Below are 27,688 nucleotides of genomic sequence, written 5' to 3' on the forward strand. Positions count from 1 at the left end.
TTTCTAATCATCTGTATTGATAAACTAATTAAGAATTTCAAGGAGCCTAAATTTGGCCAATTTAATTGTAAATCATTCTGGCTAACCATAATCCAGTGAGACTGACACTCATAGGAGAAGGGCCCACAGTTTTTATACATAAAACAATTAGGAGTTCCAGAAGAAAGCTCCTCCACAGCCTTATCCTTAGAGAGTGAACTTCCCTTTTTCTAAGAGCAATTAATCACCAGACCAAAATTGGAAACAAAGTTCCTAAAACAGAAGCCAGTACAGAGGATTCCCAAATAAAGCAGAATCTCTACCAAGATAAAGGGTTCATTCCACGTCCTGGGATCACCAAGGAAATGATAGAGAACAATGGATTATTGCAGATACCTTACTGGAATCCATGGAGGTACCAGAGGTTGGGGGTCGGTGGTGAGCAAGCAGAGACTACATAGGTTGCCTTGTATCCCACTTCTGACACCACGTATTGTCAACTAAAAAAAATATAGAAAACTGCTAATAAGAATAAAGGATTTATTTGGGTTCTTAAGAATTGCAATTTGGAAGGGACCATTTAAGAAGAAACTCAAATTTCCTCTGAGGGGAGTAGAAAATGGCAGAGGTTTATAAGGACAACAGAGAAAAACGTTCCAAAGAAACTACACAGGAGGTTACATTTAAGGTTACCAACTTACAATTGGTGCTGGCAGGCATACTATCACTTATCAGTAGCAGACTGGCTGCTAAGCTGTAATTTCTACAGAGTAAAGAAAATGAGCTCCGGATTAGCCTGAAGATGACCAGGTCAAAAGTTTATTTTGCATCCATTCATGGACATGTGCAAATTCTATCTCGGTAATGGTGCTCTAGCTTCAGTTTTGCTCCCTTTGACATAAATGCCTCCATTTTGTTGTTTACAGTTCACAACAGGCATAAAATTGTTTTCAAAGTATTAAAGACACCACAAATAGCTAGCTAACATAATAGATAAGATGGGGAATTATTTTAGAAGAGAAAAGGGGCACTTGAAGTCATAAGAATCGTACTGAAATTATTTGAATCTGTCCATTAATGTTAACAAGTAATTTGAGTGAATAAAACTTCCTCTTCTTACCTATTAACTTTTTACAAAGTTACCACCTCAGAACATCTGTTTGCATAATGGGTCTTTCCAGTGTTCTTGAACTAAAATGTCAATTGGCAGGAAATATTTAACATTTTTAAATGCCTTGAAACTAGGGATTTGTTAATTATGTCTCCATTTTTCTGTGTTGTTACTATTTTCTTCTTTGAGCAGTTCATTTTCCTGAAGGCCATCTAATTAATGGTCAGGCACTGAATACATGCTTAGTATTAGAGTGATACAAAATCTATAATTCTGACAGTAAATTCCTAACATTTTTATGCCAGTGCTATTGAAAGTCAGCTTCCTGAACTCTGAGTGTGGTTAGAATGTGATCTGACTTTTACATATGCTTGTGTCTCTCCAATCAATAGCTGAAGTCACAGAACACAAGTGCCAATTGTCCAGGTTTCAGTTAGTTGTCCACGATGCTCAAAAAAGAATAGGAAACAGACTGCTCACAATAAAGTTCCCAAAATTATATGGAGATGTGGCTCCTGAAAGAAGGGAGATAGCTACCGGATAGTAAGGTTTAGACATAGTACAATGAAGTGTATTAGAATTACTTTTCAAATAAATTTAGGTCTAAAAAACATCTATTTTAATCAGTTTTCTCTTATGTCACAAAACCTTTCATTACATTCAAAAGTAGCATCAATGTAAGAGCTTCTAAATCTATCCTCTCTCAAAAAATTGGGTGAGAATACACTCATTATCTGCTTTACATATGTTAAAATGTACTAAAAAACAAAACCTATGACTTTCCTTAAGAAGACCTAGCCAACAGAAAATCCCTCTAAGATATCTTAATTGTTTGGTTGCTAAGTAATGTCCAACTCTTTTGTGACACCCTAGACTGTAGCCTACCAGGCTCCTCTTTCCATGGGATATCCTGGAATGGATTGTCATTTCCTTCTCCAAAGGTATCTTTAAGCATATTATTCAGTGAAAGTCACTCAGTCGTGTCCGACTCTTTGCAACCCCATGGCGTATACAGTCCATGGAAATTCTTCAGGCCAGAATACTGGAGTAGGTAGCCTTTCCCTTCTCCAGGGGATCTTCCCAACCCAGGAATCAAACCCAGGTCTCCCACATTGCAGGTGGATTCTTTACCAGCTGAGCCACAAGTCATGTCTGACTCTTTTGTGATCCCCTGGACTGTAGCCTACCAGACTCCTATTTCCATGGGATTTCCTGGAGTGGATTGCCATTTCCTTCTAAAAGGTATCTTTAAGCATATTATTTAACTTTTTGTTAAAATTTTAAAACAGAATGTAGAATTCTCAAGATTGCTGGCAAGAAGGAATTATATCAAATTCTTTTTATATTTCTTTAAATATTTCTTCTCCAAAATATAGTTATTTCAATCTGGGATGATTTAGATGAAAGTAGTGAGTACCCCACAACAGCTTGAAAGAGCAGTTTTTATTCGAAAGATTTTAAGCCTCTTTCTGAGAATCTAGAGTAGAAAGTAGAGCTCTGTTTAAGGTGAGCGAAGAGGGCAAGTTGGGAGGTGTTGAGAAGCATACGACTCTCAGTGCATTTGCTTCCTGAAAGCCTTTAATCTCCAGTTCTATCTGCACATTCACCTTTTGATTCTTCCTCGACCAGCAGATTGGTGGTATCTGGTATTCTAAGTACAGTAGCCTCAAAGTGTCCAATGTGTTCTTAGATTTTAAATTCTTATGTATACTGAGTTCCACTCTCAAATTCTTGGGCCTTGAAACTGACCTGCACTGCGTGGGTAACACTGCCCTGGGGACACACTCATGTGCACAATTAGTTCTTCACAAAACTGGTGGACCTTCCAGGATATTTCTCTCTCTGCAGAATATCTGTGCACGTAGAAAATTTTTATGACATTTGCTACGCAATGATGACTAATAGGCAAAAGCAGATATAATAAATGTATCATGTATGCTTGAATGTGTGTACATATAAAATATGTATATATATAATTTATTATTGAGAAGAACAAAACCAGTTTGTGTATAATTCTTCCAAACCTTACATGCAAAGAAAAACACCAAAAACTAATACACACCTTAAAATTTCATAATTAAAAAAATTAGTTTTCTAATTTTTACTCTAAAATTGTACTTGCAAAGATTTTAGAGTTAAGAAGCAAGGACAGTTAAAATGCTTCTCTAGACTCACACTGCCAGACTTTGAATTCTGACTCTACCATTAATGTGGTTTCTAAACTTTCAATAAATTACTTAATCTCTCTTCCCGATCTCCTCATTCACTAAATGAGGGTAATGATAATCATAGGATTGTACTAAAGATTAAAAAAGTGACTGTATGAAATACTTAAGACTCTCCCATCTGGCACACAGAAATTTAGTATATTTTAATGATTCAAATGTTGTTGTATACTTTTGTTGGGGGAGTGTGTCATTTCCTCAGTTCTTTCTCCCCACAGCAAAGACTTGAAATGGTGGACCAGCAGGTTACAGCTCAGTTTTATTAAGCAAAGGATCCTCAAGGCATGAAGGCAGGCTGAACCCAAAAAAGAAGAGGACTCAATCTTGGCTCCTCTTTTTGTCTGTTTTTTCTCCTCTCCCTGAGCCTGCCCTATGTAAACTGGGCTAGTCAGGAGGGCTCTTTGTTTCACCTGAGGTTCTCACTCCAGTCCTCAGATTTTCTTTTGTTCCATTTTCACAGGCTTTTTCCTTTCTTTGTCTTTTAGCCACTGCCCTTTTGGACACCATTTAATGCTTTCTTTTCAGATGCCTGAGATTTCAACTTTTTTAACACGGACTAGTAGAATATCCATTGTTTGTGGCTATAAAGTTGATTTCGTGGAAACTGTTTAATAAAATAAATTCTGTAATTATCGTCAGTCTCAAAATAAATATTAAATGTAAAGTAAGTACATTTATAGAAATTTACAGCACAAATATAAATTTTTAGTTAAAAGCTTGACTAATAACTTCTGACTCTCAAACTCATATTAATTTTGAATAATTTGAAAAATAGTATGTAATTAGGAAGCAAAGTAGGTCGCTGATAATCTCAATTGTCAGAAAGAATTATTGTTACATTTTCCATTTAGTTCTTCATGTATACATATTTATAATTTAGTTAAGACCATTTAGACATATAATGTTATCTCTTGTATTTTCATTTAATATTAACAATGATTTAATAAAATATTTATATAATTAATTTATAATCATATATTCCATAGATTTGTAAATAGAACAATTTATGAATTGTTTAATATCTAGGTACTTTCTAGGCTGTTTGAGCGTATATGGAAGTAATGAAGATAACTATACATTTTAAGTAGTTATTTAGTCAATATCTAATCCAGAGAGCCTAAAAGAGTACTTTATGCTACCAGATTCAGTTTACTGACATTCTCAGAGGTTCCCAAGGGCTTCTATACAAACTATCTCTCACCCTTCCTACTGCTTTCTGACTTCCTAAGACTTTACTATACATATTTTATAAACAGAGCACTGATTATCACCTCCAATGAATTCCTGCACAAAAATTAATTTTACACACACTCAGTAATCCCAGGATATTCCTGTGTGAGAGAAGCGTTGATCAGAAAAGTAGAAATCTTTACATTCAAGACTTCACTGACACGCTTTGTATATGTTGCATTGGTTTCCTATTATTACTATAAAAAATTACCATAAACTTGGAGGCTTAAAACAACAAAAAATGTTTTTCTACAGTTATGGGGAACAGAATTCCAAAATCAGTTCTCAGAGGTTAAAGAAGACAATAGGTCTGATTCCTTCCAGAAATTTGGAAAGAATTTGTTTCCTTGCCTTTTTCAGTTTTTAGTGGCTTCCTGTATTCTTGGACTGTATTTCATCTCCAAAGCACATCTTTCTAATCATTGTTTCTGTTATCCCATATCTTCTTAACTGATTGACTCCTTTCCCATCCCTCTTATAAGAACCTTTGTGATTAGATTGGTCCTACTGCATAATCAAAGATAATCCCCCAACTCAAGATCCTTAATCACATCTGCAAGGCACATTTTGCCATAAAGGTAACTTTCACAGATTTTGGGAATTAGGAAGCGGACCTACTAGGGACGTGGCCTTTATTTAACCAACCACATATGTTTAGTGACTTATTCTCTTAGCTAATCCCTATGGTACATTTATGGACTCTTTCTAATATTAATAGATTGATTTTTCTTTTAGTAATATCCATATCTTTACCACAGTTATTCATTTTGTTCTGCCAAACACAAATTTTAATTTGTATATCACACCCAGTAACTACCAAAAAAAAAGAAAAGAAAAATGTATTACACCATACCTAACTATATCTCTCTGTTTTGGAACACATGAAGGTATTTCCAAAGTTCAAATAATCCAAATTTTGCTTGTGATGATTGCAGTGATGAATGTCTTTGAGCAAAAAGCATCTGCATTTTAAATTATTCTCTCAGGAGAGATTTCTAGAAGTAAAATTATTGGGTCAAAGGATATAAATATTTTATTACTCTTAAGAACTATTGCCAAATAACTTTCCAAATATGTTGTTCTAAATGATATTCCCATAAGTAGAGTATAAGAGAGCTTATCTCATGATACACTTGCTGTCACTGAGTCTTTGCAATTAAAAGGCAAAAATCATAGCTAACATGCTAGGATAAATTAGAAGAGATGTTGTTTGAGTTCATATTTTCTTGAAGGATAATTATGGTGATTATTCCTTTCATTTTTAACTGTTTATTTTTTCCTCAAGTTATATATTTATGGTGTTTTAACTATTATTGATTTCTTAACTTTTTTTTTCATTTAGGATATCATCTGAGAACTCCCAGCAAAATACTTTGTTCTAGCATAATTATTCTTATAATAAACCAATTAACCCTATTTAGTAGTACTTTACGTTGAAGTCTCTATGTTTGTGAATGCAGTAAATATCCTGATATGACACTGAATTTTTGTGTTTCTTTTATCATCCCATTCATTTCATAATCAGACCATATTAAAACATGGTCTGAGTCAAAGCAAAACAAACATTTATATCCAAAATTCTTAAGACTATGGAAGGTTAGGTTTGGTAAAAGTTGAGTAGAATTTTATGCTATTGTTATTTATTCAGCTCAAAATTCTCCAAGCCAGGATTCAATAGTATGTGAACCGTGAATTTCCATATGTTGAAGCTGGATTTAGAAAAGGCAAATGAACCAAAGATCAAATTGCCAACATCCACTGGATCATCCGAAAAGCAAGATAATTCCAGAAAAACATCTACTTCTTTTTTATTGATTACACCAAAGCCTTTGACTGTGTAGATCACAACAAACTATGGAAAATTCTTCAAGAGCTGGGAATACCAGACCACCATACCGACCTCCTGAGAAACCTGTACACAGGTCAAGAAGCAACAGTTAGAACTGGACGTGGAAACACAACTGACTGGTTCCAAGTTGGGAAAGGAGTCCGTCAAGGCTGTATATTGTCACCTTGCTTATTTAACTTATATTTAGAGCACATCATGCAAAATGCTGGGGTGGATGAAGCACAAGCTGGAATCAAGACTGCCGGGAGAAATATCAATAACCCCAGATATGCAGATGACACCACCCTTATAGCAGAAAGCGAGGAGGAACTAAAGAGCCCCTTAATGAAAGTGAAAGAGGAGAGTGAAAATGCTGGCTTAAAGCTCAAGATTCAGAAAACTAAAACATCTGGTCCCATCACTTCATAGCAAATAGATGGGGAAACAATGGAAACAGTGACAGACTTCATTTTCTTGGGCTCCGAAATCACTGCAGATAATGATTGAAGCCATGAAATTAAAAGATGCTTGCTCCTTGGAAGAAAGCTATGACCAACCTAGACAGTACATTAAAAAGCAGAGACATTACTTTGCCAACAAAGGTCCGTCTAGTCAAAGCTATGGTTTTTCCAGTAGTCATGTATGGATGTGAAAGTTGGACCATAAAGCAAGCTGAGCATTGAAGAATTGATGCTTTTGAACTGTGGTGTTGGAGAAGAATCTTGAGAGTCCCTTGGACTGCAAGGAGATCCAACCAGTCCATCCTCAAGGAAATCAGTCCTGAATATTCATTGGAAGGACTGATGCTGAAGCTGAAACTCCAATATTTTGCCCACCTGATGCAAAGAACTGACTCACTGAAAAAGACCCTGATGCTGGGAAAGACTGAAGGCAGGAGGAGAAGGGGATGACCGAGGATGAGATAGTTGGATGGTATCCCCAACTCAGTGGATATGTGTTTAAGCAAGCTCTGGGAGTTCGTGATGGACAGGGCTGCCTGGCGTGCTGCAGTCCATGGGGTTGCAAAGAATAGGATACAACTGAGCAATTGAACTGAACTGATTTACTCAGCTTCACAATTTTACTCTAATTGATAACTTTTCTTTAAATTGTTTAATCATTATTACCACCTTGCTGCTGCTGCTGCTAAGTCGCTTCAGTCGTGTCCGACTCTGTGTGACCCCACAGACGGCAGCCCACCAGGCTCCCCTGTCCCTGGGATTCTCCAGGCAAGAACACTGGAGTGGGTTGCCATTTCCTTTTCCATATTACCACCTTACCTCACAAATATTATTTTGTGTAACATCTTTCCCATCTTTCAAAAAGTGATATATTCTCTATAAATGTTTTTAAATTTTGTACATTTATAAATAAAAGTTTTATCTTTCTGCCAAATCTCTTTTAAAGAAACTATAAAGTTACATTTTAAAATTATTTGGAAACCTGATTTCTGATAATTTTTGAGAATATATATTGAAAGAGATAAACTATACTATTTTTTGAAGATTATGTCTAAAATTACAACCTAGAATATATATATATATATATTTTATGCTATAAAAGGATAAACATTTTCCTAAGTAATCTAAGAATTTATTATTTACAATTTAAATAATTGGTCTGCTGATATGATGTTTATATAATTTTATAGTAGTATCCTGACTTTATTTTGAGATGGCTATTTCTATACTGCTAATGTAATATTCTAAAGGAATCACATTTTGGTACATTTTAATCATGTGATATTCTATTTTCTTGTTCATTTCTCTATCTACTTGTTACTGAAAGGTGGGGTCTGGCTGCTTGCTGCTCAAAAACCAAGAAACAGGCCACCTTGCTGAAAAGGAAAGTTTCTTTTATTTCAGATGCTGGCAACTGGCGGGGAGAATGGATGTCTATCCAAAGGCTGATGCCCCCACCACTGACAACCAGTGGGGCAAGAGCTTTTATAGGCTGAAACAGGAGGCAACATGCAGAAACAGCACAGTCAGCTCTGACAGTCAGCTTCAAATTGGTCATTGGCAGGCTGACCAGCTTCATCTTGATTGTTTTATGTACAGTTAACCTTCAGTTCCAAGGTCGGCTTGTTTCCATTTCTTCGAGGCCAATTCTCGGAATTGTTGCAGCTTATGTCACAGCTGCAGTCTGGTTACCATGTAGTTAACTTCTCCACGTGATGTTTCAGTATCTATAAGACAGCTCATAGGATATGGCTTAGAATTTTATCTATAGCCCTTGTGAAGGAACTAAAGGTCTTTGACTATGCTAAATGAGTACATCATTATTATTTGGCTTCCACTGAATGTTTTCTTTTGGTTTTCTTTGTTTTTGCATTTTTCTTATTTCTCTGATTGAACTTATTCTCAGACAAAGGGTAGGCTGAAGACATGGGGTGGGGAGGGGCGGTAACAGACCACAGGGTCCTGCTCCATTTTACACTGGCAAAGAGAGTTTCAAAAAAATTCTAAATAACAGATTGCTTTTATAAATTTGATTAGTAAAATATGAGATCATGATATATTTATTACACCATATTTTGATAGACAAGTATATTAAGCTTCCTGAGACTGCAGTAACAAATTGCCACAAATTTGATGACTTGAAACAACAGAAATTTCTTCTTTTGCCCTCCTGGAGGATACAAGTCCCAGACCAGTTCCACTGATGCTGCTGCCGCTGCTGCTAAGTTGCGGCAGTCGTGTCCGACTCTGTGCGACCCCATAGACAGCAGCCCAACAGGCTCCCCCGTCCCTAGGATTCTCCAGGCAAAAACACTGGAGTGGGTTGCCATTTCCTTCTCCAATGCATGAAAGTGAAAAGTGAAAATGAAGTCGCTCAGTCGAGTCCAACTCTTAGCGACCCCATGGACTGCAGCCTACCAGGCTCCTCTGTCCATGGGATTTTCCAGGCAAGAGTACTGGAGTAGGGTGCCATTGCCTTCTCCAACCAGTTCCACTAGATTAAAACAAATGTTGGCAGGGCAGGCCTCTTCGGGAGGCTCTTCCAGCTACTGGTGGAAGCCCACATTCTTTCACTTAGAGTTGCATCACTCCATTCACTGCCTCCGTTTTCATGTCACCTTTTCCTTCCATGTATGTGTCAATCTCCTTTTATGAAACGTGATTGCATTTAGGGCCCACCTGGATAACCCATAATTACTTATCTCAAAATCCTTAATTTAATCATGCTGGCAAAAGCCTGTTACCATAGAAGCAAACAGTCACAGGTTCCAGGGATTAGAATCTGATACCTATAGGGGGAGCCAAATTTCAACCCAGTTCAACCATATCCCAACCAGCTTTTCACTAGATTTTAATCTCTAATCATCCTGTGTTAAGGAAGAAAAGATTTAGGAAATGCTTTCTAAGGGTCTTATGTTTTGGCACGTAGGTCTAGTGTTAGAACCCTGGGTAATACACAGAAAAAGAGAGACAAAGGAGCAAAGACAGTTTTCTTTTTTCTTGAACTATTGGTACCTAATAAAATTCACTGCTTTCTAGAGTTAGGATAACATAGGGAGGAGGAAATATTAGCACTAAAGAATATTATATTTCCCATGTAAATGTGAAATGTTTGTTTCTGAAAAGAGAAAATTTTTTCCAATGTGAAATAACGCCCTCAACAGCAGGCTTGGAATTGTAATCATCTGACAAAAGATTTAAATGAATACTGGGAAAATACAACATTATGTGGTTTACACACATTAATCATTCATTTCCAAATAAAAAATTAGTATGATTATCTCAAAATGCTTTCCTATGCTTGAAATAAAAGCAAACCATGTCCATTTGGGTATTCAATTACTTTATGTCATAAAATATGTAAACTTTTAAAACTAGTTCAGGCTCCATTTCTATAATCTCATATTTTCTTTATTATTTTTAAAAAGTTTATGAAGGAACATTTATCCTTTTTTGCACATATGTATAGTACATTTCCATATCTTTATTTAACTCACAGAGCTGTAGTGCTTTTTTATTATAAGAGATTCAAATATCTCTGTCTCAAGGCCTATCTTTTGAGTATCTCAGTAGCCCATAATATCAACAATTACAAAAGAGCTTGTCAAAATATATCAAGACCATGTTCTCAAAACAATACAGTAGTTTTCTTCTACAAAACTACACCCCCAAATGCTATTTGAAACACGTAATGCATGAGTCTGATGTAATAAGATCGTGACATAATGACAGTTCAGTTCAGTTGCTCATTGTGTCCATCAACTTTCGACCCCATGAACCACAGCACGCCAGGCTTCCCTGTCCATCACCAACTCCCAGAGTTTACCCAAACTCATGTCTATTGAGTTGGTGATGCCATCCAACCATCTCATCCTCTGTTGTCCCCTTCTCCTCCTGCCCTCAATCTTTCTCAGCATCAGGGTCTTTTCAAATGAGTCAGCTCTTCGCATCAGATGGCCAAAGTATTGGAGTTTCAGCTTTAGCATCAGTCCTTCCAATGAACACCCAGGACTGATCTCCTTTAGGATGGACTGGTTGGATCTCCTTGCAGTCCAAGGGACTCTCAAGAGTCTTCCCCAACACCACAGTTCAAAAGCATCAACTCTTTGGTGCTCAGCTTTCTTTATAGTTCAACTCTCACATGCATACATGACCACTGGAAAAACCATAGCCTTGACTAGATGGACCTTTGTTGACAAAGTAATGTCTCTGCTTTTGAATATGCTATCTAGGTTGCTCATAACTTTCCTTCCAAGGAGTAAGCATCTTTTAATTTCATGCCTGCAATCACCATCTGCAGTGATTTTGGAGCCCAAAAAAATAAAGTCAGCCACTGTTTCCCCATTTTTTGCCATGAACTGATGGGACCGGATGCCCTGATCTTAGTTTTCTGACATACTGAGAAAGGCAGGACAATTTGAAAAGCTGAAGATTTCTCTTCTAGCATTTCCCCCTTTTTCCTGTTACACTGATGTCTTAAGGAGTCTAGTGGGAAACTTCATGGAGCATACACGATGTAATTCCTGGAAAGGGAATAAATTTTCGGAGTAGTATCACATTTAAAATTTTCTTGGTGATTTGGGACTTTATTTCTGCCAAATTCTCCAATGTCTGTGTATAATTTTAATCCTAATAAAAAAAAATCCTAAGTCTTTCTTGATACAGCTTTGGCAATTAATATTCATATTCAACTTAGAGACATTTTCCCCACCACAGGCAGCCATTCGCTGACATTTCAACTCAGAGATTTGCAATTGCAGACAATTGGTATCTAAATGAGTTGTGACAGCTAGAAGAAAAACTACTGTTTTAAGATTTTCTTTAATATGTCAAATCATTTCATTACTTAATTTTCAATGACACATCTAATGGCATTTTTTATCATGATAAAAGTAACACAATCCAGAAACTGGTCTTTTGACAGGCAATGTATTTTGATGTAAATAAAAATATATATATATTAAAAATTTAAATCATACCACATTATGGGTCTCCAGTTCACTATTTCCTTATCACTGGGTATCTACAATGTGTAAGGCCTATTCAAAATATTGGAAAACACTTTGACATTTCTAAGATGATATGCTTGATGGTTATGTATTTTGTGAAGAAAAGGAGAAAAGTTTACTCACTTGAATTCCCTGGGGATGAGTGAAGACTGCAGACATTTGAAAAATCCTTCTGGTTGCCAAGCTGTCTCTAGGTGAAATCAACTGCAGTGCATAGCCTGACTACAAATTCTGGAGTTATTTATCTACCAAGGAGTGTTCTTTATTAGAAGTGGGGCTTTTGAATGGTTATGGAACTATTTAAACCATGAAGAGGAGACCTGCCACAACAGAGGAGCAAAGTTAAAGTCAATGGGAAGAAGGAATCAAAACACCTTGTAAAACGCTATAAAACAAAGAATATTTCCTATCATCTGGTTGGTTCTACAACAATTAAGTCATTACCCACTGCAGCCTCTGACCCTGAAAGAAACCCTGAAAGAAATTCAGGACAAAGAACAGGATGAGGTACTCTGTGCTTTAGGAAAACAGGCAAAAAAGGCTCCTTAGATAGTTAAATATATTTCAGGAAACAACATTCATGAACCCAGATTTCTTGTATCTTCTCACACATAGAAAAGTACTAAAATCATGAACCAATATACCTGTCCTTGTGACTGGCAGTATCTTTTTACCAAGATGTATACTTGACTGCACATATTCATTAGCCAAAATGATACATATTTAAAAATTTTCAGTCCACAGGATCTACTTGCAAGCATTTCTTGAAAATATTCTATGAAATCTCAAAAATCACAATGTGCTTGAGACAGAGCTTCTGCCAAGTTCAGCAGGAGGCAGGTCTAGTCGGCCTACTTGAACTCAGAGATGGAGATACTTGGGAGGGGTCTCACTGTTTGCAGAACTCAGGTTAGACAAGACACAGCAGGAAGAAGTCGTGAGGAACTGTAGGAACTGCAAACGTGTTTATTCTCTCCTGAACGGCAAGGCAGCAGCAGCGGACATGCCGTATTCTGTCATGGTGGACCCAGTGGACACAGCCGTAACGCAACTCAACTGCAAGAGTCTTTCAGGTGGTGCTTGTATTGTGCGTGCAGTGCTATAAATGATCTCAGCTGTTACATAAGTCATTTACAAAATGTGGGGCGAGCGTGAGAGGACATGGGGTGAGAGAGCCTGATCACGCCATCTTGGCTAATTTGCTTTCCCTACAGGAGGTTAAGAAAGTAAGGTGAAACTAAGTGATTTAAGTAAGCTACCACATATCCTTTTCTCAGTGGAGAAATGAAACCATATCTGATTAAAAATTAATCTGCTTTTCATATCATATAAAACTTCTGAGATTAAGAATCACAGAATGCAAAAACAAAACAAAGATTTACATTTAAGGACTTTTTTACAAAAAAAAAAAATGCAGTATTTGGAAGTGGAGAGGAAAAAAAAAAGACATGCTAAAACCCAGATGCCTAAGAGCAATACATCTTAAGAATTTTTACATTAAAAATAGTACTCTGATATGCTATTTAGGAGGAAAAATATATATCCATGGCACAAAATACAGACTGAAAATACATCTCTAACCATACCTGAAAATAAATAAATAACAACTTGAGATGGTCCTTAGTTCAAATATCCCTTTCATGATGGGCTTCAAGCATTTCTCCCATGTTATAATGGAATTCCTGCAGTTCTGATGTTTTCAGAAAATTACAAATGTAAATAACTGGAATGTTTAATTCACTAGAGGACCTTCAAAAACCTTGCTTAATATCACTAGATTAACGTCTTTTGAAAAGGAACAGAGAGCTGCCAGGTTTACTGTTTGCCAATAAGAAAAGAGGATTGCCATTTTATTTGCTCTATTTGCATTTTTCTTAACCGGTGCACTTGAAATATCCACAGCTGAGAAGGTGTTGCTTTTGAATTCAAATAAGACGATGAACCATATCTTCCTCAACCAATATTCATTCTACTCCTTTATTGACTCTTCTTTCTAAATAGCAGCTTACATTAGTATCTTTTGACCTTACACAAAAGGAAGTGTCAGAAATGTATTCGTGATCCATAACCCCAGTGATCAGAAAACAGAGCCCTAGGAACTCTTGGGGGTTTTACACCTGCCTCTAATTTAATCACCTACTGAGACTGTTGCTCAACACCAAAATAACTCAAGTAGTCTTCATCTGCCAGGAAAAAAAAAAAGAGGAATTTTTTAAAAGGAAGCTTACTAAGAGAATTTCAACTACTCTGACACATTTCTAAGAAGAAAAAAAAAAGGACTTAAAAGCTATTTTTCAAGTGATTAACATTGATTAATTCACAACTAAAAAGATCATTTGCATAATTTTAGAATATATAATTAACTCCATGATTTGTCTGAATACTTCAGACATAAAGAGTTCAGCTTTTTGAGGTCCCCCCCCACTATGAATCAATTTACTATTTATACCCATACTTAATGTAGCTGAACCAAGGTGCTAGTGGTCTAAGCAATGCTGGGTAGACGGAACCCAGAAAGAGCAGTGGTTAGATTACAGGTTTGGGGGTCACAGATCTGAGTCCCAGTCTTGATTCTACTACATGCTTTGGGACTTTGGACATGTCACTTAATCTCTCAAGACATTGTTTCCTTAGCTATAAACTGGTAATGAAATTCCAAACTCAGAAGGTTTTTATAATTATCAAATGACATAATTAATGTAGCTTATACACTTAGCCTATGACTGCAGCAATAATTTGTTTCTGGTAAAATCATTATCATGATAATGATGCCCAATGTTTTATCATGAAAATTATATAAATTTCAAGGCTGTCCTAAACTCATAGAACACTAAGTATTTTATTCAGTATCACAAATGGTAGACTGAAGCAGTGAGGAGTGAATAAGAAAGGTAACTAGAGGACACATTTCTCCAGAATTTCTGCTCGCTTCTCAAAAGCATGTGCATACTGAGAGTAGGGGTAAAAATTCATATATGTTTTGCAATTCACATTTGACAAAAGCTTTTATGTTTTAAATTAGCATGCAGTCACCAGAGGCTTACAGAGAATACTGGGTAAAAAAAAGTTACATGGAACCAGCAAACAAGAAGCAGAAAAGAGATGAGTACCTGGGAAGTTGCAGCGTCAGCACAAAAAGCTCCATGAATATTACAATAAGTAGTAAGTGAGATTATTATAATAGTAAGTGAATGCTTATAAGAACTAACATTTAGTGAACTCCTACCTGAGGTAGATCCAAGTTTGTTGTTGTTCAGTCACTCAGTCATATGTGACTCTGTGACCCCATGAACCACAGCACCCCAGGCAGCCCTGTCCTTCACAATCTCCCAGAGCTTGCTCAAACTCATGTCCATTGAGTTGGTGATACCATCCAACCATCTCATCCTCTGTCATCCACTTCCCCTCCCGCCTTCAATCTTACCCAGCATCAGGAACTTTTCTAATGAATCAGCTCTGAGCATCAGGTGGTGAAAGTATTGGAGCTTCAGCTTCAGCATCAGTCCTTCCAATGAATATTCAGGACTGATTTCCTTTAGGATGGACTGGTTGGATCTCCTTGCAGTCCAAGAGACTCTCAAGAGTCTTCAACAACACCATAATTCAAAAGCATCAATTCTTTGGCACTCAGCCTTCTTTATGGTCCAATTCTCACATCCATACATGACTACTGGAAAAACCATAGCTTTGACTATATGCACCCTTGTCGGCAAAGTAATGTCTCTGCTTCTTAATATGCTATCTACGTTGGTCATAGCTTTTCTTCCAAGGAAAAAGCGTCTTTTAATTTCATGGCTGCAGTCACTATCTGCAGTGATTTAGAAGCCCAAGAAAATGAAGTCTGTCACTGTTTCCATTGTTTCCCCATCTATTTGCCATGAAGTGATGGGACCAGATGCCATGATCTTAGTTTTATGAACGTTGAGTTTTAAGCCAGCTTTTTCACTATCTTATTTCCCCTTTATCAAGAGGCTCTTTAGTTCCTCTTAACTTTCTGCCGTAAGGGTGGTGTAATCTGCATATCTGAGATTATTGCTATTTCTCCCAGCAAACTTGATTCCAGCTTGTGCTTCATCCAGTCCAGCATTTTGCATGATGTGCTCTGAATATAAGTTAAATAAGCAAGGTGACAATATACAGCCTTGACATACTCCTTTCTCAATTTGGAACCAGTCTGTTGTTCCATATCTGGTTCTAACTATTGCTTCTTGACCTGCATACAGATTTCGCAGGAGGCAGGTAAGGTGGTCTGGTATTCCCAGCTCTTGAAGAATTTTCCACAGTTTGTTATAATCCACACAGTCAAACTTTGAAGTAGTCAATTAAGCATAAGTAGATGCTTTTCTGGAATTATCTTGCTTTTCCTGTGATCCAATGGATGTTGACAATTTGATCTCTGGTTCCTCTGCCTTTTCTAATTCCAGCTTGAACATCTGAAAGCTCCTGGTTCATGTACTATTGAAGCCTGGCTTGAAGAATTTGAAGCATTACTTTGCTGGTGTGTGAGATGAGTGCAACTGTGCAGTAGTTTGAACATTCTTTGGCATTGCCTTTCTTTGGGATTGGAATTAAAACACCTTTTCCAGTCCTGTGTCCACTGCTGAGTTTTCCAAATTTTCTGGTATACTGAATGCAGCACTTTCACAGCATCATCTTATAGGATTTGAAATAGCTCAACTGGGATTCCATCACCTCCACTAGCTTTGTTTGTAGAGATGCTTCCTAAGGCCCACTTGACTTCACACTCCAGGATATCTGGCTCTAGGTGAGTAATCACAACATTGTGATTAACTGGGTCATTAAGATCTGTTTTGCATAGTTCTTCTGTGTATTTTTGCTACCTCTTCTTAATATCTTCTGCCCATTTTAGGTCCACACTGTTTCTGTCCTTTATTGTGCCCATCTCTGCATGAAATGTTCCCTTGGTACCTCTAATTTTCTTGAGGAGATCTCTAGTCTTTCCCATTCTATTGTTTTCCTCTATTTATTTGCATTGATCACTGAGGAAGGATCAATGATCCAGGTTTAGTGGTGCCAAAAACTTGCATGGTTTATGGGGTGATTTGTAAGAAAATAAATGAAAAAATATAGATATAGGTTTAGGAACAGAGCTTTGAAAGGAGTCCATGCGATTAAGTGTCTTGAAGCTTAGCTTTCTTCGTTTCTTGGAAAACCCACTTCTGCCTGCTTACTATATGCCCAACTCAATGAAGATCCTACAACAAATGATATGAAATCTGGTGGCTCAGAAGGTAAAGAATCCACCTACAAAGCGGGAGATCTGGGTTCGATCCCTGGGTTAGGAAGATCCCCTGGAGAAGGGCATGGAAACCCACTCCAGTATTCTTGCCTGGAGAGTCCCCATGGATGGAGGAGCCTGGCAGGCTATAGTCCATGGGGTTGCAAAGAGTTGTACATAACTGAGTGACTGAGCACAGCACGTGAAATCAAACAGTCTCAGTCCATATCCTGGTTCCATCCATGAACACTATCAATCTGGGCAAGTTTCTTTCTTTTCTTTTCCTCTTGAGCCTAAATTTGTTTCTTTCACAGTGATGCCCAGGTAACTGTGTTGTAGTGAAGTTGAAAATGAATTATATATATATATACACACATATATATATATATATGTTACATACATAGTAATCAATAAGTAAGCTTACTCATTATGACTGCTATTATTAATAGTTTATCATTTTACTTATAAGCAGGAAATGTGACAATTTAGTTTACAAATTTTAGAAATGTATTGCAATTAAAATAATTGCAAAGCTAAAAAAAAAGTAAAAGCAGATGCACTCCTAAATTTGACTGCAAATTCCATGCTCTTAACCATGATACAATATTCTCTTTGGAACTCAGAGTGGAAGTAGATCTTCTGAAAATTCCTAAAACTTCACAGAGGAACCAAAAAAGCATGGCTTTTTAGCACTCTGCTTTGTAAACAGTTTCAAAGAACTAAACCCTAGAGAAGATATTGCCAATCTGCATTCCAAATTCATGAACCAAAGCAATTGTAAATACTGAGAAAATACGACTGTAGACATGCTAAGTGAAAATTCAGATACTGCACTGCTACTGAAGAGGTTTTCTTGGAGGTCTGCTGCTGCTGCTGCTGCTAAGTCGCTTCAGTTGTGTCCAACTCTGTGCGACCCCAGAGACAGCAGCCGACCACGCTGCCCTATCCCTGGGATTCTCCAGGCAAGAACACTGGAGTGGGTTGCCATTTCCTTCTCCAGTGCATGAAAGTGAAAAGTGAAAGTGAACTCGCTTAGTCATGTCCGACTCTGAGCGACCCCATGGACTGCAGCCTACCAGGCTCCTCCATCCATGGAACCCTCCAGGCAAGAGTACTAGAATGGGTTGCCATTTCCTTCTCCGCTTGAAGGTCTATATATTCATAAATTTCAGTGAGGTCCAGGGCACTTCTTTCCCATCATTTTTCCATTAAGGAAGATCACTTCAGTTCTAAATAAGCTTTCTTAGAAAGCTACCATAAAAATATTTTTAAAACAGTAAAACTTTAAGATGTCACCAGCTCAGGAGCAATGCAGAGAAAGTAAGAATACATATGGTGGCTTTTGTGATGTCTCTTACCCAGGTCAAATCCAATATACAATTTTGCTTTCCCAATCTTCAGTATTGTCAAAACGGCCAAAGATAAACACGTGCTTATAAAACTTGAGACCTCTCAGAAAGAAAACAGTGAGATTCACAAAGCATGGGCGGCTTCACACAGTTTGTGATACTTATAGGAGACAGCTTGAAGCTTATCTTGAAATCTATGAGCTTAGGGCAGTGTCTAGCATCTGGAGAGAGCACTTAGTAACTGTAAGTTATAATGTCTATCTTGCTACTTTAAATGTACTGTTCCTTCCATGTACTACCCTAAAAACACAAAGCAGTTCCATGATCAGTACTCCAGCTACTTGCTTTAGATGCTTCTCAGCTTATTGTCTCTCTGTGATGTCTTACTAATCTTGCTTCTTGGTTCCCAAGGCCTATATCCCACTTCCATCTTCTCTGATGGCACATTTAGCTCCTATTCTTGGCTTCCAACTACTCTAGTTGTAACTTTAGTCCAATCCTGTTTTTCTCCGAAGGTTTTTTTTTTAAGGAATTCTGGGCACAGACCACAAGGTAATATCCAAGATGTCCTAACTCTTATCAAGTTGCTGTCCATCAATCGAACTTACTATCTCTAACCCGGAGAAGAACTTTAATGTGCTTCCCATTGTGAAAAGTCCAAGAACTATGAAGGCCTGTTACTGGAAAAGCTCAATTTAAAGGTATCTGAGAAAGAGAAAAAAAAATGTTCCTTTCCCAAGTGCAGATGTGTAAGAGAGGAAAATCTCCTTAGATCTACATTTCAAATTTTGAGCTCTGCGATTATGAATAATGGCCACTCTAGAGCACACTACCTCCTAGTAAGGAGAACATAGAACACAAACCTTAAAGCATAAAAAGGATTAATACAAAATACATGCCCAAAGAAGATAAAAGCTGGAGGACTTATCATTCTTGATTCTGAGACAGTATAAAGCCACCATAATCAAGGCAATTTTCCATTGGCAAAAAGATAGATGTGTTAATCAGTTGAACAGAATAGAGAATGCATAAATAGACCCACACACAGCGATCAATTAGATTATGGCAAAAGTGTCAGGGCAATTTAATGCAGTAAAAGGAAGGTCTTTTCAACAAACGGTGTTTGCTCAACTGAATGTCTGTACAGAAAGGAGGAAAAAAAAAAGGAACATCAATCCAACTTCAAATAATACTTAGACCTAAAAAATCTTCTCAAATAAAATATAAAAGAAAATTGTTGTGACCTGGGAGTAGAAACTGGAGAAGGAAATGATAACCCACTCCAGTATTTTTGCCTGGAGAATCCCATGGACAGAAGGACCTGGTGGACTACAATCCATGGGGTCACACAGACTCAGACACAACTGAAGCAACTGAGCAGCAGCAGTAGGGGATACGAAAAGTTCTTTTGGATAGAACAAAGGACACTTGAGCCATGCATGAACAATGTTAATATGTACATTTGATTTTATCAACATTAAAAGCTTCTGTTCTTCAAAAGAAACCATTGAGAAAACAACAATAATGTACACTGCAAGAAAATATTCACAACACACATATCAGACAAATTACTTACATGCAAAATATACAAAGAACTTATAAATCAATGAATAATAAAAATACACTAGAAAATGGGCAAAATATTTGAGAATAGATTTTTACAACAGAAGATATACAATAAAAATATAAAAAAACTTCAAGATTATTAGTCAGAAATTCAAGTTAAAATCACAGTGAAATACTACTAACCTACCTTTAAATGGCCGAAATTAAAAGAACTGGTATACCAAGTCCTGACAAGCATATGAAGAATGAAACTCTTACACACTTGTGGTTAGAATGCAAACTCATGGTTAGAATGCAAACAGGCACTTTGGAAACCAGTTTGTCAGTTTCTTGAGGAGTTAAAAATAAACCTACTGTATAAATATAGGTTCATACAAAGACTTAGGCATCAATGTTCATAGAAGCTTTCTTTGAAATGGTCCCAAACTGAAATGACCCAGACATCTATCAATAAGTAAGTGTGTGATATATTCATTCAATGGAATGCTACTTAGAAATGAAGGAACTAACTATATTGATACATGCAACAATGTGGATGAATCCCAAAGTCATGCTGAGTGAAAGAGCATATATCACACAACTAAATTTCATACTAGAAAATGTAAACTACCTATAGTGACAAATTAGATCAGTAGTTTCCTGGGCATTGGAAGTAGAGGAAAGATTGGAGGGGGTGACAAAAACGTTTACTTGATTGTGGTAATGAATTCTTTGGTGGCTCTATTTGTCAAAACTCATGAAATTATACAACTTAAATATGTGCAGTTTATTACATGACAGTTCACTTCAGTTACTCAGTCGTGTCTGACTCTTTGCGATGCCGTGAACCGCAGCACACCAGGCCTCCCTGTCCATCACCAACACCTGGAGCCTACCCAAACCCATGTCCATTCAGTTGGTGATGCCATCCAACCATCTCATCCTCTGTCATCCCCTTCTCCTCCTGCCCCCAATCTTTCTCAGCATCAGGGTTTTTTCAAATCAGTCAGCTCTTTGCATCAGGTGCCCAAAGTATTGGAGTTGCAGCTTTACCATCAGTCCTTCCAATGAACACCCAGGACTGATCTCCTTTAGGATGGACAGGTTGGATCTCCTTGCAGTCCAAGGGACTCTCAAGAGTCTTCTCCAACACCACAGTTCAAAAGCATCAATTCTTCAGTGCTCAGCTTTCTTTATAGTTCAACTCTCACATCCATACATCACTACTGGAAAAACCATAGCCTTGACTAGACGGACCTTTGTTGGCAAAGTAATGTCTCTGCTTTTTAACATGCTATCTAGGTTGGTCATAACTTTGCTTCCAAGGAGTATGCATCTTTTAATTTCATGGCCGCAATCACCATCTGCAGTGATTCTGGAGCCCTCCAAAAATAAAGTCTCTCACAGTTTCCACTGTTTCCCCATCTATTTGCTATGAAGTGATGGGACAAGATGCCATGATCTTAGTGTTCTGAATGTTGAGCTTTAAGCCAACTTTTTCACTCTCCTCTTTCACTTTCAGCAAGAGGCTCTTTAGTTCTTCACTTTCTGCCATAAGGGTGGTGTCATCTGCATATCTGAGCTTATTGATATTTCTCCCGGCAATCTTAATTCCAGCCTCTGCTTCATCCAGGCCAGAGTTTCTCATGATGTACTCTGCATATAAGTTAAATAATCAAGGTGACAATATACAGCCTTGACGTACTCCTTTTCCGATTTGGAACCAGTCTGTTGTTCCATGTCCAGTTATAACTGTTGCTTCCTGACCTGCACACAGGTTTCTCAAGAGGCAGGTCAGGTGGTCTGGTATGCCCATCTCTTTCAGAATTTTCCATAGTCTTTTGTGATCCACACAGTCCAAGGCTTTGGCATAGTCAATAAAGCAGAAATAGATGTTTTTCTGGAACTCTCTTGCTTTTTCCATAATCCAGCAGATATTGGCAATTTGATCTCTGGTTCCTCTGCCTTTTCTAAAACCAGCTTGAATATCTGGAAGTTAACGGTTCATGTATTGCTAAAGCCTGGCTTGGAGAATTTTGAGCATCACTTTACTACCGTGTGAGATGAGTGCAATTGTGTGGTAGTTTGAGCATTCTTTGGCATTGCCTTTCTTTGGGATTGGAATGAAAACTGACCTTTTCCAGTCCCATCAATTATTATATGACAATTCTACAATAAAATTCATGGTATATGACAACTGTTTGACAATTCCACAAGAGCTATCAGGTAAATGTACCAAAAAAATATTTTTAGGAAATCTTGGCCCATGCTTTATTATCTCCTTCTGATGATGAATTAGAAATTAAGACTAAAACTACTAAAATATATGGTTCATGTATCTGAAACAGAAAACCTTATAGAAATTTTTCGCTTACTTCTTCAAGGCATAAAAAGGGTTTCTGGAGAAGCTGGTTAGAGGTTGAAAGGTCAGAGCAAAATTGAGAGAGTAATGTGGTTTAAAGTGGCTCTTTTGAGAAAACATTAGAACTCCATTTCTACACAGGAGGTAGGGACACATTTGCTGTGGGAAGACCTGGCAGAGAAGTAATCCAGAAGAGATTTGGGTAAACAGGACAGGAAAAACTGGAGAATTTTGATAGCTTGGCCCACTCTCTGAAAGTCATCCTAAATTCAGTCTGTGGCCAAAAAAGTATCAGAGATCATAGACCAGGAGAATCCTGTGAGGAGTTGGTGTTCAAGTTCGCAGGAGCTGTGTGCACGTAGAGAAACCACTTAAGTCCCAAAACACGAAACAACAGGTCTGATACAGCTGCCTGTTACACAGAGGAACCAGGGAGCTACTCCAGCCTCGAAACTTCATCAGGCTACAATGCAAGTAAATAACCTTCTGCTTGGTTCTCTGGGTCTAGGATGTCATTATCTTTTAATGACATCCCAGGATGCCTAGAAATACTGTGAGAATGCATCACCAACACTTACCAGAATGGTGGCAGATAAAGTTGAAGTCATCTATATATTAGGACCAAACTGGGATAAGCTAGAGCATTCCAAACTTGAAACAAGGGGTCCATCAGCAGATGAATGGATAAGAAAGCTGTGGTACATATACACAATGGAGTATTACTCAGCCATCAAAAAGAATACATTTGAATCAGTTCTAATGAGGTGGATGAAACTGGAGCCTATTACACAGAGTGAAGTAAGCCAGAAAGAAAAACACCAATACAGTATACTAACGCATATATATGGAATTTAGAAAGATGGTAACAATAACCCTGTGTACGAGACAGAAAAAGAGACACAGATGTATAGAACAGTCTTTTGGACTCTGTGGGAGAGGGAGAGGGTGGGATGATTTGGGAGAATGGCATTGAAATATGTATATCATATATGAAACGAGTCACCAGTCCAGGTTCGATGCACGATACTGGATGCTTGGGGCTGGTGCACTGGGACGACCCAGAGGGATGGTATGGGGAGGGAGGAGGGAGGAGGGTTCAGGATGGGGAACACATGTATACCTGTGACGGATTCATTTTGATATATGGCAAAACCAGTACAATGTTGTAAAGTTAAATAAAATAAAATTAAAAAAATAAATAAAGATTTTTTTAAAAAAATTAAAAAAAATTATATATAGACTATATATAGCTTCTTGATCTTGAGTGTTTATTTCTAATTGCTATTTTTATTTTATAAAATGCTGACATATGTTGATGACTGAAATTAAGACTCTAATGGTCAAAGCAGTGAGATCAGATAAGCAGTACACCTTGCAGAGTCCTACCGGAGTCTGACTTCCTCTTGTCTAGTTCTGTTTCAGCTTCATATTTCATCACTAAACGATTTTTCTTCATTTTCAGCTACAAAGCACTCATTCTTTTGAGTGAAAGTTATTTAATAGCCAGGACATGGAAGCAACCTAGATGTCCATCAGCAGACAAATGGATAAGAAAGCTGTGGTACATATACACAAGGGAGTATTACTCAGCCATTAAAAAGAATACATTTGAATCAGTTCTAATGAGGGTGGGATGATTTGGGAGAATGGCATTGAAACAGGTATAATATCATATATGAAACGAATTGCCAGTCCAGGTTCGATGCAGGATACAGGAAGGTTGGGGCTGGTGCACTGGGATGACCCAGAGGGATGGTACGGGGAGGCAGGTGGGAGGGGGGTTCGGGATGGGGAGCACGTGTACACCTGTGGTGGATTCATGTTGATATATGCCAAAACCAATACAATATTGTAAAGTAATTAGCCTCCAATTAAAATAAATAAATTTATATTTAAAAAAAAAGAAAGTCATTTTCCAAGTCTTTGGAAAAATCCATTTTCAGCAGGATTAAACTAGATTTTTAAGTTTACTATTACTGCAAGGTTCTACCTTTGCAGTGAAAATACACATACACAAAACAAAAGCTACTTAAAGAAAATTCCACAGAACAAAATTATGGGATGATATATAGAAAAATCAGGCATGTGGAAAGAAAACATACACATCAGAGTGGATAGAAAGGTAAAAATAAAAGGAGAACTCTTGATTAATGAATCATGAAAGAAGGTAGAACATGTATTGTTTCTGTGGTTTTCCCTCTTTAGAACAATGATTTCATGCTTTTATGTTATTTTATGTGACTGTGGTTTTGTTTTGAAAGAACCATTCGTGTTTCTTATTATAAGAATTAATATAAATGGGAAAACAAAGTAATAACTCTATTCTCATAGATGCTTTTACATTGAAGTCATTGGTTTCAAAGTATTATTGAAGTATTATTTTACAGCTATTAAATACAGTATCATATAAGTACAATATTTGAAACTGGGTGCAAGTGTTTTGGCTCATAATTAACTACTAATATAGCACACTGTTTTGGAAAGTGCATGGGGATTTAGATGTATACAAAGTAGTCACTGTGACTCTGAAGTTCACTGAATGACGACTCAAGGCAAGTTCATATTTTTTGAATCCCATCCATGACCCCATGATAATATAATACTTATATTATTGTGAGATCTGTTGTAAAATTTCAAGGTGAAAACATACCCAAAGCCTACCAGTGTCACTTCCTACACTCAGAATTCACATTTATGTTTTTAGAATATTTACTGAGGAGTTTTCCATGCTAGAGAATTAGAATAAACTCATTTTAGAGACCCTAGGAAGGCAGCATGTCCAGTTACTTATATTATCCATCATGAGAAGTCCATGAGCAATTTGAGCTTTCTTTCTTTTCAAAGATATCTTTCTTAATCAAAGATTAAGAGGCTGTGTTCGCTTGTCTTAACATTAGAGAGAGTGTAGAAACAGCAGTCATCCTTCCATGATTTCTAAAACTGCACCAAGATGAGAAGGAATATTGGTACAGAATGGTGAAGTGCACAGCCTCCAGAGCTGGCTGCCTGGAACTGATTACCAGCTCTATTACATGTTAACTCCATGACCTTGGGCAAGTTTCTCCACTTCAGTGCCTTAGTTTCTCATCCCTAAAATACATCATGGGTTTGTGTGGGGTTAAATTGGTTAACATACAATAAAGCATGAAGAGCCATGCCTGGCACAAAGCAAGCACACAAACTATAATCGCTGTTACTGTTTCTCTTGTAGTTTTCTTTGCCTCAAGCCAACAATTAGCTTTCACTTGAAAAAGGAATGTAATATCCCATCTCCAATCTTGATATTAGAAATGTCAATGCAGATAGGAGATGCTAAGTGTGCAACTGTTCTGTCCTCAAGGTTCATTATTCATTCATTGCAGAACAGAGCCAAAATAAGCTTTCAAGGAGAAAACATGTAGATAAACACAAATGGTTTTCTTTACTATGATAGTAGAAAAACCATAGTTTTTATTTTATTTAAATTTGAATTGTATTATGATGACCAAAAACAAAGCTAAGAAAACAGGTCATGGAACCAGTTAGAGAAGAACTGAAAAGTGGGGAAGGAGGAAGGAAAAGAAAAAAAAAAAAAAACAGAGGAAAGAGTGAGGAGAATAGTCGTGACTCTTTTCTTATACACTCTATTTTCTACCCATCAGTATGTACTGTCAGCCCTTCCTCTGAATAAATTCCACACATGCAGCTTCCCACTATCTTAGTTATGGTTTCTTTGGTTCCAGCTTTCATCCTTTCTCCCTAGATTTCAGCAGCACCACTTATCTGATCTATCTGACTATCCTTGCCTCCAGGGTGTATCTGCCATACAGTGGTCTGGATGATCTTTTTGAAGTGTAAATCATATCATTTTACTACCTTTTTAAAAGCTGCAGGGGCTATGGGTTACTATTAAATAAAAATCTGAACCCTGTGTAATGTCCTACCAGGCCCTCTATGATCTTCTTATTGCCATTTTTCTGGTTTCATGCCCTTCCACACTCTATCTCATCTATTTCTCTCCATTCACTGGCCCTTTTCCTCATCTTTGGAACACATGAGGCTGTTCCCTGGATCAAGACTTTCGCATTTGCTGTACTTCCTAACTGGAATTCTGTCCCCCTGATCTTCATGTAGCTGCCCATTTAACATTATTCAACTCTTAGTTGAAATGTACATTTTTGGAGAGGCAATTCTTAATCAGTACTTGGATGCAATCTCAAAAACAACAAAATGATCTCTGTTCATTTCCAACGCAAACCATTCAATATCACAGTAATCCAAGTCTATGCCCCAACCAATAATGCTGAAGAAGCTGAAGTCGAACAGTTCTATGAAGACCTACAAAACCTTTTAGAATTAACACCAAAAAGAGATGTCCTTTTCATTATAGGGGACTGGAATGCAAAAGTAGGAAGTCAAGAGATACCTGGAGTAACAGGCAAATTTGGCCTTGGAGTACAAAATGAAGCAGGTCAAAGGCTAACAGAGTTTTGCCAAGAGAACATACTGGTCATAGCAAACACCCTCTTCCAACAACACAAGAGAAGACTCTACACATGGACATCAACAGATGGCCAATACCAAAATCAGATTGATTATATTCTTTGCATTCAAAGATGGAGAAGCTCTATACACTCAGCAAAAATAAGCCCGGAGCTGACTGTGGCTCAGATCATAAATTCCTTATTGCAAAATTCAGACTTAAATTGAAGAAAGTAGGGAAAACCACTAGACCATTTAGGTATGACCTAAATCAAATCCCTTAAGATTATACAGTGGAAGTGAGAAATAGGTTCAAAGGATTAGATCTGATAGACAAGAGTGCCTGAAGAACTATGGACAGAGGTTCATGACATTGTATAGGAGGCAGTGATCAAAACCATCCCCAAGAAAAAAGATATGCCAAAAGGCAAAATGGTTGACTGACAAAGCCTTACAAATAGCTGAGAAAAGAAGAGAAGGTAAAGGCAAAGGAGAATAGGAAAGCTATACCCATCTGAATGCAGAGTTCCAAAGAATAGCAAGGAAAGATAAGAAAGCCTTCCACAGTGATCAATGCAAAGAAATAGAACAAAATAATAGACTGGGAAAGATTAGAGATCTCTTAACAAGAAAATTAGAGATTCCAAGGCAGCATTTCATGCAAAGATGAGCATAATAACAGACAGAAATGGTATAGACCTAACAGAAGCAGAAGATATTAAGAACAGGTGGCAAGAATACACAGAAGAACTGTAGCAAAAAGATCTTCACCACCCAGATAATCACGATGGTGTGATCACTCACCTAGAGCCAGATATCCTGGAATGTTAAGTCAGGTGGGCCTTAGAAAGCATCACTATGAACAGAGCTAGTGGAGGTGATGGAATTC

The 27,688-nt window shown here is 37.4% G+C and overlaps 1 long non-coding RNA gene across 4 annotated transcripts in view; it reads right to left on the minus strand.

Moving 5' to 3' along the window:
- LOC123327767 overlaps window positions 1-15,191 on the minus strand; it is a 37,649-nt gene extending 22,458 nt beyond the window's left edge. For 3 of the 4 annotated variants that reach the window (XR_006542471.2, XR_006542470.2, XR_006542469.2), the window contains exons 1-3: window positions 12,488-15,191; window positions 11,967-12,163; window positions 376-479 (exon numbers count right to left, since the gene is read on the minus strand). This is a non-coding gene — a long non-coding RNA (uncharacterized LOC123327767). Of the gene's footprint in view, window positions 1-375; window positions 480-11,109; window positions 11,358-11,966; window positions 12,164-12,487 lie in introns of those variants that run through there. The other variant, XR_006542468.2, reaches the window with a different exon arrangement.
- Window positions 15,192-27,688: the final 12,497 nt, after the last annotated feature.

Source organism: Bubalus bubalis, chromosome 10 (genome assembly GCF_019923935.1).
Source record: "Bubalus bubalis isolate 160015118507 breed Murrah chromosome 10, NDDB_SH_1, whole genome shotgun sequence".
Classification (NCBI taxonomy): Eukaryota; Metazoa; Chordata; class Mammalia; order Artiodactyla; family Bovidae; genus Bubalus; species Bubalus bubalis.